The following is a 12,237-nucleotide window of genomic DNA, read 5'->3' as shown; positions in this document are numbered from 1 at the left end:
CACATAAATTTTAATAACAAAACCTTATATGGACCCTAACCATGTGGACCCTGGTTGAGAAACATTGCTCTAAATGTTACAATGATCTGAAAATGTGATAGTCAGATGGAGCAAGGTCAGGTGGACGTGTTGAAACTTCCATTTTTAGTGTCATAGTTTTTGCATTATTATGTAAGAACAACACCCTGCTGGGTGCTTTTACTACAGGCAACTCTTTGATTTAGCTGAGAAGCGAAGTCAGATGACGAGGGACCCATTGATCATGTTTTACCCTTTAGCATTCAAACCAGCCATATCAGATTTGAACACTAAAGGTTTTAAACTGTTTTATGATAAAACTGGCCAGATCTTGCATCTCACACCAGCCCTGCAATACCATTCTAAAATTAAACAAGCACATCATTGAAATCTCTAAACTTCAAGGTAATGCATGATTAATTCAAACCAATGTGAATAAATAAGCATCACATTTGAGAGAGTAATCTGAATGCTAAAGGGTTAAACACTTACTTTAGTTCATGGTGGTTTTTGATCAAGGTGTTACCTGGATTGAACTGTTTTGCTAATTCTCATGTAGTTTGTTTTGGATTTTCCTCCTAGTTTTCAGAAGCTCAGTATTAATAGAATTTGGTCATTCCAATCGAAGGGAATCTGCATGAGAAAAGTTTCCTGAGCAAAACTGGCCTAATCAACATTGGCATGTTCATTACTTTATTTCTAACCAAAATACACCACTTACCTGTTTCAACTAAATTCTAATGTAATTGTGAGTTGAGACTGGTTTCATAAAACAACTGTAACTTTTTTTATTTATCAACATATCATGGGTGCAGACATGACTGTGTGGTAAGGAGCTTACTTCCAACCACATGGTTCCAGGTTCAGTTCCACTATGTGGCATCTGGGGCAAGTATCTTCTACTATAGCCTCAGGCTGATCAAGGCCTTGTGAGTGGATTTGGTAGACGACAACTGAAAGAAGCCTGTCGTATGTGTGTGTGTGTGTGTGTCTTTGTGTTTGTTCCTCACCACTGCTTGACAACCAGTGTTGGTGTGTTTACGTCCCTATAACTTAGTGGTTCAGCAAAAGAGACTGATAGACCAGGCTTTAAGAAAAAAATAAGTACTGGGATTGATTCATTTGATTAAAAATTCCACCAACCACATGGTCCCGGGTTCAGTCCCACTGCGTGGCATCTTGGGCAAGTGTCTTCTACTATAGCCTCGGGCCGACCAAAGCCTTGTGAGTGGATTTGGTAGACGGAAACTGAAAGAAGCCCGTCGTATATATGTATATATATATATATGTATGTGTTTGTGTGTCTGTGTTTGTCCCCCCAACATCGCTTGACAACCGATGCTGGTGTGTTTATGTCCCCGTAACTTAGTGGTTCGGCAAAAGAGACCGATAGAATAAGTACTAGGCTTCTAAAGAATAAGTCCTGGGGTCGATTTGCTCGGCTAAAGGCGGTGCTCCAGCATGGCCGCAGTCAAAAGACTGAAACAAGTAAAAGAGTAAGGTTGTGCCCCAGCATGGCCACAGTCTCATAACTGAAACAAGTAAAAGATAAGGTATTAGTGTAATTTTTAGAACACAATTCAACAAACTGTTCTTAAATCTATTGCATAACTAGCCAACTCTAGTCCTTTGGACAGTTTAAGTTGCTTTGATGGTGTTTTTTCACCAAATGATTGAACTACTGAGAAGGTTTATGAGTAGCATGGCAATTTATGTTTCCGATTAACCTAGGAACAGAAAACCAAATTGAAGGCTGGTTATTGTGGAGGTCATTGCACTTTAATGATCATAGAACATAAAAGTTTGCAAGAGATGCAAAGTAGAGCTACTGAAGTGTTTTGGGAGTAGATTATGGATAATGATTACAAAATATAGGTGCCATCCCGATTTCGCTTTCGCTTGCTCCAATAAGTCTTCACAAGCTGAGTTTCGTGTCCCAATGAAGGAGTCGACGTTGGCATGGCTGCCAGTCGTCGAATTTAACTCGATTTCGATTTCACTTGCCTCAACAGGTCTTCGCAAGTGGAGTTTAGTCTCCAATTTAACTCGATTTCGATTTCACTTGCCTCAACAGGTCTTCGCAAGTGGAGTTTAGTGTCCAATTTAACTTGATTTCGATTTCACTTGCCTCAACAGGTCTTCGCAAGTGGAGTTTAGTGTCCAATGAAGGAAGGTACGCATAAGTGGACTGGCTGAGGCCTTAGATTTAGGTCTTACTTGGCTTGCCGGGTCTTCTCACGCACAGCATTTGGCAGAGTTTCTACGGCTGGATGCCCTTCCTAAACGCCAACCACTCAGAGAGTGTAGTGGGTGCTTTTATGTGCCATCGCCACGAAGGCCAGTCAGGCAGTACTGGCAACGGCCATGCTCAAAATGGTGTATTTTATGTGCCGCCCGCGCAAGAACCAGTCTAGGGGAACTGGCAACGATTTCGCTCGAAAGTCCTTACACATGCCGCGGGCACAAGTGACAGAAAGACGACGCTGGGCACAGGTGCCATCACGATTTTGATTTCACTTGCCCCAATAAGTCTTCACAAGCTGAGTTTCGTGTCCCAATGAAGGAGTCGACGTTGGCATGGCTGCCAGTCGTCGAATTTAACTCGATTTCGATTTCACTTGCCTCAATATGTCTTCGCAAGTGGAGTTTAGTGTCCAATTTAACTCGATTTTGATTTCACTTGCCTCAACAGGTCTTCGCAAGTAGAGTTTAGTGTCCAATGAAGGAAGGTATGCATAAGTGGACTGGCTGAGGCCTTAGATTTAGGTCTTACTTGGCTTGCCGGTCTTCTCACGCACAGCATATTTCCAAAGGTCTCGGTCAGAAGTCATTGCCTCAGTGAGGTCCAAAGTTCGAAGGTCGTGCCTCACCACCTCATCCCAGGTCTTCCTGGGCCTACCTCTTCCACAGGTTCCCTCAACTGCTAGGGTGTGGCATTTTTTCACAGAGATATCCTCATCCATTCTCGCTACATGACCATACCAGTGCAGTCGTCTCTCTTGCACACCACAACTGATGCTTCGTAAGTTCAACTTTTCTCTCAAGGTACTAGTATGCACACTGACATTACACATCCATCGGAGCATACTGGCTTCATTCCTTGTGAGCCTACGCATGTCCTCGGCAGTCACAACCTACGTTTTACTGCCATGAAGCATGGCTGTTCGTACACATGCGTCATACAGTCTGCCTTTTACTCTGAGTGAGATGCCCCTTGTCACCAGCACAGGTAAGAGCTCTCTGAACTTTGCCCAGGCTATTCTTATTCTAGCAGCTACGCTTTCAGCGCACCCTCCCCCACTACTAACTTGGTCACCTAGATAGCAGAAGCTATCAACTACGTCTAGTTTTTCTCCCTGGAATGAGATAGAAGTTGTTTTCTGTACATTTACAGTGTTTATTGCTCCTGAACATCTGCTACATATAAAAACTAACTTCCTAGTTAACCTTCCTTTGTTATTGCTGCACCTCTTATGTACCCATAGCTTGCACTGGGTGCATCTTATAAAGTTTCTACCTACGCCTTTGCTATTAGGACTTTGGTTTTAGCTAGGTTGACTCTAAGGCCCTTCGACTCTAGTCCTTGCTTCCACTCCTGAAACTTCTCCTCTAGTTCTGATAGTGACTCAGCAATTAGTGCAAGGTCATCAGCATAGAGGAGCTCCCAGGGGCATCCTGTCTTGAATTCCTCTGTTATCGCCTGGAGGACTATGATAAATAGGAGGGGGCTGAGGACTGAACCTTGGTGGACCCCTACCTCTACCCGGAATTCTTCACTGTACTCATTGCCAACCCTCACCTTACTGATAGCATCTCTGTACATGGCTCGCACAGCTCTCACTAACCATTCTTCTATCCCTAGTTTCCTCATTGACCACCAAATAAGGGATCGGGGGACCCTGTCAAAGGCTTTCTCCATATCAACGAAAGCCAGGTACAGAGGTTTATCTTCAGCTAGGTATTTCTCCTGCAGCTGCCTTACCAGAAATATAGCATCAGTTATAAAGGACACAGGTTCGTGTGTCACATAGCTAGCTAGAGGCGATGGCCTCTTGGAGCTAATCCACGGCAGCATTCATCCTATTTTTGGGACTGCCATGTTGGCTTGGCGATAATTATTAATATCCAGTACCACTGCCGTAGTCTCCTTTAGAGAGACTTAGAAATATTCATATATCTCTCTCTCTCTCTCTCTCTCTCTCTCTATATATATATATATATATATATATATATATATATATATATATATATATATATACATACATATTGCTATATATATATATATATATATATATATATATATATATATATATATACATATTGCTATATATATATATATACATATATATACATGTTCAGGTGCAATAAACACTGTAAACAAACAGGAAACAACTTCTATCTCATTCCAGGGAGAAAAACTAGAGGTAGTTGATAGCTTCCGCTATCTGGGTGACCAAGTTAGTAGTGGGGGTGGGTGCGCTGAAAGTGTAACTGCTAGAATAAGAATAGCCTGGGCCAAGTTTAGAGAGCTCTTACCTCTGCTGGCGACAAAGGGACTCTCACTCAGGGTAAAAGGCAGACTGTATGACGCATGTGTACGAACAGCCATGCTACATGGCAGTGAAACATGGGCTGTGACTGCTGAGGACATGCGTAAGCTCGCAAGGAATGAAGCCAGTATGCTCCGCTGGATGTGTAATGTAAATGTGCATACCCGTCAGAGTGTAAGTATCTTGAGAGAAAAGCTGAACATAAGAAGCGTCAGTAGTGGTGTGCAAGAGAGACGATTGCGCTGGTTTGGACATGTGGTGAGAATGAATGAGGATGCTGTGTGAAAAAGTGCCACACCCTAACAGTTGAGGGAACCCGTGGAAGAGGTAGGCCCAGGAAGACCTGGGCTGAGGTGGTGAGGCAAGACCTTCGAACATTGGGCCTCACCGAGGCGATGACTACTGACCGAGACCTTTGGAAATGTGCTGTGCGTGAGAAGACCCGGCAAGCCAAGTGAGATCATTGCCAGTGCCCCTGGACTGGCTCTTGTGCGGGTGGCACATAAAAGACACCATTTCGAGCGTGGCCGTTTTCATGCAGGTGACACATAAAAGCACCCACTACACTCTCTGAGTGGTTGGCGTTAGGAAGGGCATCCAGCTGTAGAAACTCTGCCAAATTAGATTGGAGCCTGGTGTAGCCATCCGGTTGCACCAGTCCTCAGTCAAATCGTCCAACCCATGCTAGCATGGAAAGCGGACGTTAAACGATGATGATGATGATGATGATGATGATACAGGTTCACATGTTTCTACTGCAACAATAAGTAACTGTTGCAATTGCAATCCTACTATAATACCGGTGCAGTTTCTTCAGGGTCTTCACTTTAATATCCATTGATTTAACTGTTTAAAGATTTTCGTTTATCTACTCTGCATTGTATGATGTGGAGTTCTTTTAGACACAAACTGCCTTTTGATTGGGTAATCACTTGTAGCCAGTCATTTCAAAACATTCTGTTGTTTAAATGTTCATTACTCATTTATATTGAGCAAAGGTAAATTTCCTCAAATGCAAGTATATTAATCACAATGTTTCTATCATAGAAACTTGTAAAGCAACCCACTTTGCATAATGCCAGCTTGCTGAATGCACATTGGAAACTTGTTTCAACGGACCACCCTCTGAGAACTTTTCGTTTTTGTTGAAGATATTTGCAACCCTTGATTTTTATTTAATTTATGGAGATCAGAGGGATATCCCTCTTTTTTAGGATGAAAAACTAACCCTCAACTGCATTGCTACATTTGCTCATAACTGCAGATGAATACATTGCTTTTGACCCCCTCCTGACTTGGTATATAGTATAAATGCATTAACAATACCCTTTACCAGTGGTTCTTAACCTTTTTACTACCACACCTCTCCTAGGAATTTGTTTTCTCCACACCCCCTTGCATCTATGAATAAAATTCCCTCCCAGATTTTAAATATAATCTAAAATATGTTTTCAGTTTTTTCATTGAATATGAATTGGTCACATTATACAAAAATATATATAATTTTATATATAGTCACATTATCCAAAAAGTGAGACACTTGATACTGTTTCTCAGCAAAAAAATTTTCTTTTATTGAATATGAATTAGTCACATTATTAGTGAGATTACAAGATGTTGAATGTGTGGTTGAATGCCAGAGAGTGCACAACATAAGTCCCTTTCAACGGTCAGCCTGTTTCTGTACTTGGTCTCGACAGCAATGAGCATGCAAAATGCAGCTTCACATAAATATGTGGATCCAAACATAGCTAAAATCTGCAGAGCCTGATGTGAGATCAGAGGGTGAACAGGAAGGTACTTGATCCAAAACGTTTCAAGATCCAGTTCTTTGAAGTCTTCCTTAGCTGGAGAGTTGACCTTCAGCTCAAGAAACTCCTCTTGCACTTCATCCAAAACATCAGTCACTTCCTGATGAATTTCCAAGCTTCACGCATTTCATCTGTTCTGGGAAGTATCTGATGAATTCTGTTTTCAAGTCAGTCAGATGTGTGATTATTTGTTTCTTTCACTCAGAATCAGGGTTACCGTGAATGAGAGCAGAATCCAAGTAACTAAAACTGGCTGTATTACCCTGCTGAATTCAACATTTCCAGAGGTCGAGTTTGACCATGAAGGTTCGAATGGTGTTGTGGTGCGTGAGAATGTTAATGTTTTCCCCTTGTAGTTTAAGGTCGAGGGCATTCAATGCTTCGAAGATGTCCACCAGGTAAGCTAGAGATAGCTGAAAGCCTTCAGACTGGAACTTGTCATGGAGATCTGCCTTCTGCTTCAAATCAAGAAATATTGCTACTTCTTCTCATAGTTCATAAAGCCGTCCAAGCATGTTCCCCTCTGATAGTCATTGTACGTTCATGGGAAAAAGCAATGCTTCATATTCAGATTCCATATCTTTACACAACAGTTTGAAAAGACGACTGTTTAAGGCTCCACCTTTAAAAATGTTGACAACCTTGATAGACACTAGAGTAAAGATTGTTTGCCAACATAACATGACAGTCCTAGCTTAGGACGAATGTTGCTGTAATTTAGCCCCAGGAGACACCGTCTCCAGCTGGCTATATGACATGATCTGTGTTCTTATATTTTCGAACAAGGGAATCTAGCACCCCCTCTCAGCTCAAAACAATATCTGTGTATCGCGATCTCTCATTGTGAGATTTAAGAACAGTAATTTTCTAACTTATAGACATGTTCAGAATATTTCTCATTTCAGTGGGTAAGGTTCTGGTTGCTAAGGCTACATGATGAAGTATGCAGTGTGTACCTACAACAGATAGATTTTTTTTCTTTCACCCCAGTAATGAATCCAGACTGCAGACTAAGCATGGCTGGAGCTCGATCAGTGCACACCTCTACCAGCGAATCTCATGAAAGTTAGTTTTCCTGAAAGAAGTTTGATGCATCACGAAAAATAGCTGCTGCTATTATACAACTATCCATAGGGTGACAGAACAACATTTCCTCTTTTACACAGTTGCCTGATACAAAACAAGCATATACCAGTAGCTGAGAACACTGAGTGATGTCAGTTGTTTCGTCACACTGGATGGCAAAAACAGGAGAATCTCTTGTCTGGTTCAGAATTTGATCTTTGATGTCTTGAGACAAGTTGTCGATCCTTCTCTTGACTGTATCGTTTTATAGTGAAATCTGGGAAAGCTTGTTTGCACTATCTTTCCTCAGCAAGAGTTCTACTGCACAGAGTAGACTTGGTTTTATGAGAGACTCTCCAATGTTATGGCTCTTCCTGTTCTTTGCAATCAACATGGCGATCTCATAGGAAGCCTTAACGAACATTGAAGTTTGTTGCCAAAATGCCCCACTGCTGTCCAACTTAGCTTGCTTCAAGGAATGTCTTTTTGTTACAAAGAATGCCTTGGGCTTGTCTGCAAGAGCAGGATATGTTGTCCTCAAGTGGTGTTCCAAGCATGAGGGTCATATTCTATTATTGCTCAAAGTTTTGTAACCTATCACACACTGGGGGACACAAATCTAAATTGAATATATTCAAGACACTTCTGTTTCTTTGCACTCATTGCAAATTATTTGCTGTGCAGTGGACAACACAAATATGTGAACAAAAGATAAGACACATGTAAGGTAATGTCAAGGCTCAAGTTAGAACGCTTGGAGTAAAAAGTTCTGAAAAAATTAAAACAAAAATTTGGAATAAAAGTTAAATTAAAAGAAAAGTTATACAAAAAATTTGTACAATAAAACATTGTATGTATGTGTATGAAAATATAAAAAAAAGTTTTTTTAAAAAGGAAAAGATTTTGCATAGCTTTTAGTTTTACCTAGAACTTTCTGTAATATTTAAATCTGAATTTTAGTTTAACATGTGGATTTATATTATAATTTTTTTCATACAAAATAATTTACTATATTTTTATCATAAGAATAAGTCCTGGGGTTGATTTGTTCAATTAAAGGCAGTGCTCCAGCATGGCCGCAGTCAAATGACTGAAACAAATAAAAAATACAAGACTAAACATTTAATATTAAAAATTTGGGTTTTATTTTTGAAATTTTTTATTTTTCCAATCAGTGTTTTAATTTTTTATTTTTCCAATCAGTGTTTTAATTTTTTATTTTTCCAATCAGTGTTTTAATTTTTTTGAGACTTTATTAAATTGAGTGATAATACATACTTTTTGTTTTATTTCCTATTTTTAAATATATCATTCTTTTCATCTTTTCATTTTGCTAAAATTTAAAAATGGTTTTCAATTTTTAAAATTAAGTTAATATTTCTTATTATGTTACTATAATGATTTGATAATGTTTCAGCATGTCTCTTGATTTTTAAGAGTCCCGTTATTTCATATATATGAAAACTGTGGATCAAACTTGTTTATAATCTATTAACTGAAAAAGATGTTTGTCTTTACAGGATAATAATATCTAAGCTTTATACCAGTGGTTCTTAACCTGAGTCTTGTTGTAATGAAAAAAATTACAAAATAAAGGCAAATGTTAAAGCTACAATTCAGAATTAGTGAGGGTTTTGAGGGATATGAGGGGGTGGGTCAATAAGTACAGAAAATGAAAGCGGCACTTAGAATAAGAAATCTAAAGTTATAAGGTGATACTTTTGCATTTTCTCATAAGCTTCTCATTATTTGACCATGCTCTTGTTAAGAGAATAACAAATATAATTAGAAAAATTCCTGATTTTTCTCAAGGGCTCACGCCCCGCCCCCCCCCCCCGTTAAGAACCACTGCTCTATACCAAACTGAGCATTACCACCATCTATTATCCAGTATACCGACCAGTTGAGTGAATTGAGCCCTGTACTTAAGATTTCAGCTTTCAAATGACCTATGAAATAGAAAAATTGAATAAGTATCAACAAAGTTACCAGCAAAAGAAAATATATAGTTACTTGTGGCGGACCCTGTAGATATATATATATATATATATATATAATACACACACACACACACACACACACACACACACACACACACACACTCACACACACACACACACACACACACACACACACATGTGCATATTCATATCTATTATATAAAAGTCAATGTCTTTATGTGTATTCGTGTGTTACTTATAGATTTGAAAACTACTGCACCGATCCGAATGAAATTAGGGAAAAGGGTAATGCTGTATGTTTCATACAATTTCATGGACCAAAATTACTGGATGGATCCTTATGATATTTGGGACTTAGATTCAATGCATAAGGGCATGTATAATGCAGTATGTTTGGTTTGAATTTGAGGTGATTTAAAGGGGGCAGAAATTTCATAAATTTCCGATGTTGATGAAATTTCAACTACAGGTAATTGACACACATCAAGAAGTATTCCCAAAGTTTCCACTTCTCATGACGATTCCAAGACCCCCAAATGAGGGCTTTAACTCCCTAATTTTTATGATCCAAAACTACCTCAAAAGTACTGATTGGATCTTTATGAAATCTGGAAATTATATTCTATGCATAAGGACAGATGTAATGCAGTATATGTTTGAAAGTAAGGGGGCATAAATGAGGCCATAACCCCCATGAAAATTCATATATTTTTGCTGTTGATGAAATTTTAGCCATAGATATTAGACACAAATGAAGTAATATTTTTAAAATTTCAAGTTTTTAGAAGTCAGTTAAATCCCTTAAGGGGGGCTTAACACCCACAATTTAGTCATTTTTCCTAAGCCAAGACAAATACAATTGTACTCTTGGAAGCTGTAGGGTCACCCGAGCATAGAAGATGAGCGTTATTTGTAATTCAATGGTACAACAGTGTAAGAGTTTGCTTTGAGATATACTTAGATTGTGATTCCTGCAATGTGGTACATAAATTGTGAAATAAAGGAGAGGCATCTTTACCTCCATTGATTCAGTGGCAAAGTGTTATTTTGAGTAAAGTTATTTGGTTGCAGACTTCCTTTGAGTCTATTTATTATCACTGTGTCAGAGATAGTCCCCAGATGGTAATATTGATTTCAAGGCCTTCCCAGATAAGTGACTGGTTATTCAAAGACATTTATAGATTGCAAATTTATTCTGTCCAGTTACCTATAAGCATAGTGATTATTGGCAAACTCCAGAGGTGACACTTTCATTTCCCCTTAGCCCTCACGTCACACAGTTGTTAATGTTTGAGTTGGGTCACGCCCTTCCAATTGCTATAGATACGTAATGCATTTTATGGTCGTGCCTGTTACCTGTATGGTGAGGAATGCTCCACTGGGGAGTGGTAACGACAAGGGTAGGGTAGCTGACTGCTTATTGTGATCATTCATCTTTTCATTTCCTGTAGCTTTGCTCTCTTTTACAAACCCAGTGAACATACATATATTTCCGATTTCAAAGAAATTTGAACAATAGATATAAGACCCAAGTTAAAAAGATTTCCAACAATTCAACTTTTCTACTTGACTTTAAGACCCTCCCTCAATAGGGGCCTTAACTCCCACACCTTAGAGCTCCATGAGCTCCATTTTTCAGGAGCAAAAACCTTTGAATAGGTTCCATAAGATTGGATTTTGGAATCTGGGCATAAAGATGAGTAGTATGGGATAAATGTGTCATGATTAGAATTTTTGTTAGGGTGTGTAAAGAGGGAAAGAACCCTCATTAAAATTCTTCATTTGCAATTTTGATGAAATTTGAATCATAGGTATTCCAGCTCATTAAGAGAAAATCTAAAAGAAAAGTCTAATTCTTCAATTCCATGTGACACGGGTAACGCCGGGTATCTTTGCTAGTATATATATATATATATATATATGCATGTATACATAAGATGGGCACCTTTCAGTTTCCATCTATCAAATTCACTCACTAGGCTTTGGTCAGCTCACGGCTATTGTATATGATAATTGCCCAAGATGCCATGCAGTGGGATTGAACCCAGAACCATATGGTTGGGAAGCAAACTTTTTACCACACTGTCATGCTTGCACCTACCCATAATTAATATTGATTGCAAAAATTGTTCAGGTTTCATCTATGCACTTGGGAGACCACAAACAATCTTTCTTATCACTTTGTTTACATTCTGTTGAATGATTAATTTCTGCAGTAGTTGTTTTGAACAAACTAAGTGGTAAAAAAAGAAGAAAAAAAACTTATGATTTTGTCTCCTGGAAAAGACTGTGACTAGGTCCAATCTCTTGAGAAAAATCAACAAGAAAATTTGTTTTTAAACTTTATTCCATTCACATACAAATCCATTTTCTTTGTCACTGAGTTATCATTGGAATCACTTTCACTTTCGGAAATAGAAATACTTGATTCCTACTCACACGTTTGCTGTACCTTTTGCTTGATTTTTCCATATTTTTGGTTGAAAATCCTTCAAATTCTGATTCACTACTTGACAACATGAAACTGGTATCCACATTTTGTCAGTATTAAAAAATTTTCAAAAAAATCAATGTAAAAAAAAAAATGTGGGAAAAAAATCTCTAAAAATTCACAGCTGTTAGATACTGTAACTCAATAATTTACATAGTGAAATTATGTTTTCATGAATGTACTAATGAGAATTTGCTGATATTCTCATTTAAATATGACTAGGTTAATGCAGCCAGTTTCAGGTGCCTTGGTATCGAAAGGGTTAAAGCTTCATTTCTAAAGATAGAATGAATGTTTCTTGTTTTATTGTTGAAGAACCCCCTTTTGAATTCACACAGCAT

The 12,237-nt window shown here is 38.6% G+C and overlaps 1 protein-coding gene across 4 annotated transcripts in view; it reads left to right on the top strand.

Annotated features, from left to right (window-relative positions):
• LOC106870293 (ATPase family AAA domain-containing protein 5) overlaps positions 1 to 12,237 on the top strand; it is an 89,223-nt gene that overhangs the window by 71,258 nt on the left and 5,728 nt on the right. The gene's annotated exons all lie outside the window — the stretch shown is intronic.

This window comes from Octopus bimaculoides, chromosome 21 (assembly GCF_046866305.1).
Source record: "Octopus bimaculoides isolate indiv1 chromosome 21, ASM4686630v1, whole genome shotgun sequence".
Classification (NCBI taxonomy): Eukaryota; Metazoa; Mollusca; class Cephalopoda; order Octopoda; family Octopodidae; genus Octopus; species Octopus bimaculoides.
Note: the sequence above shows the minus strand (reverse complement) of the source record. Positions and strands in the feature narration are given on the sequence as shown.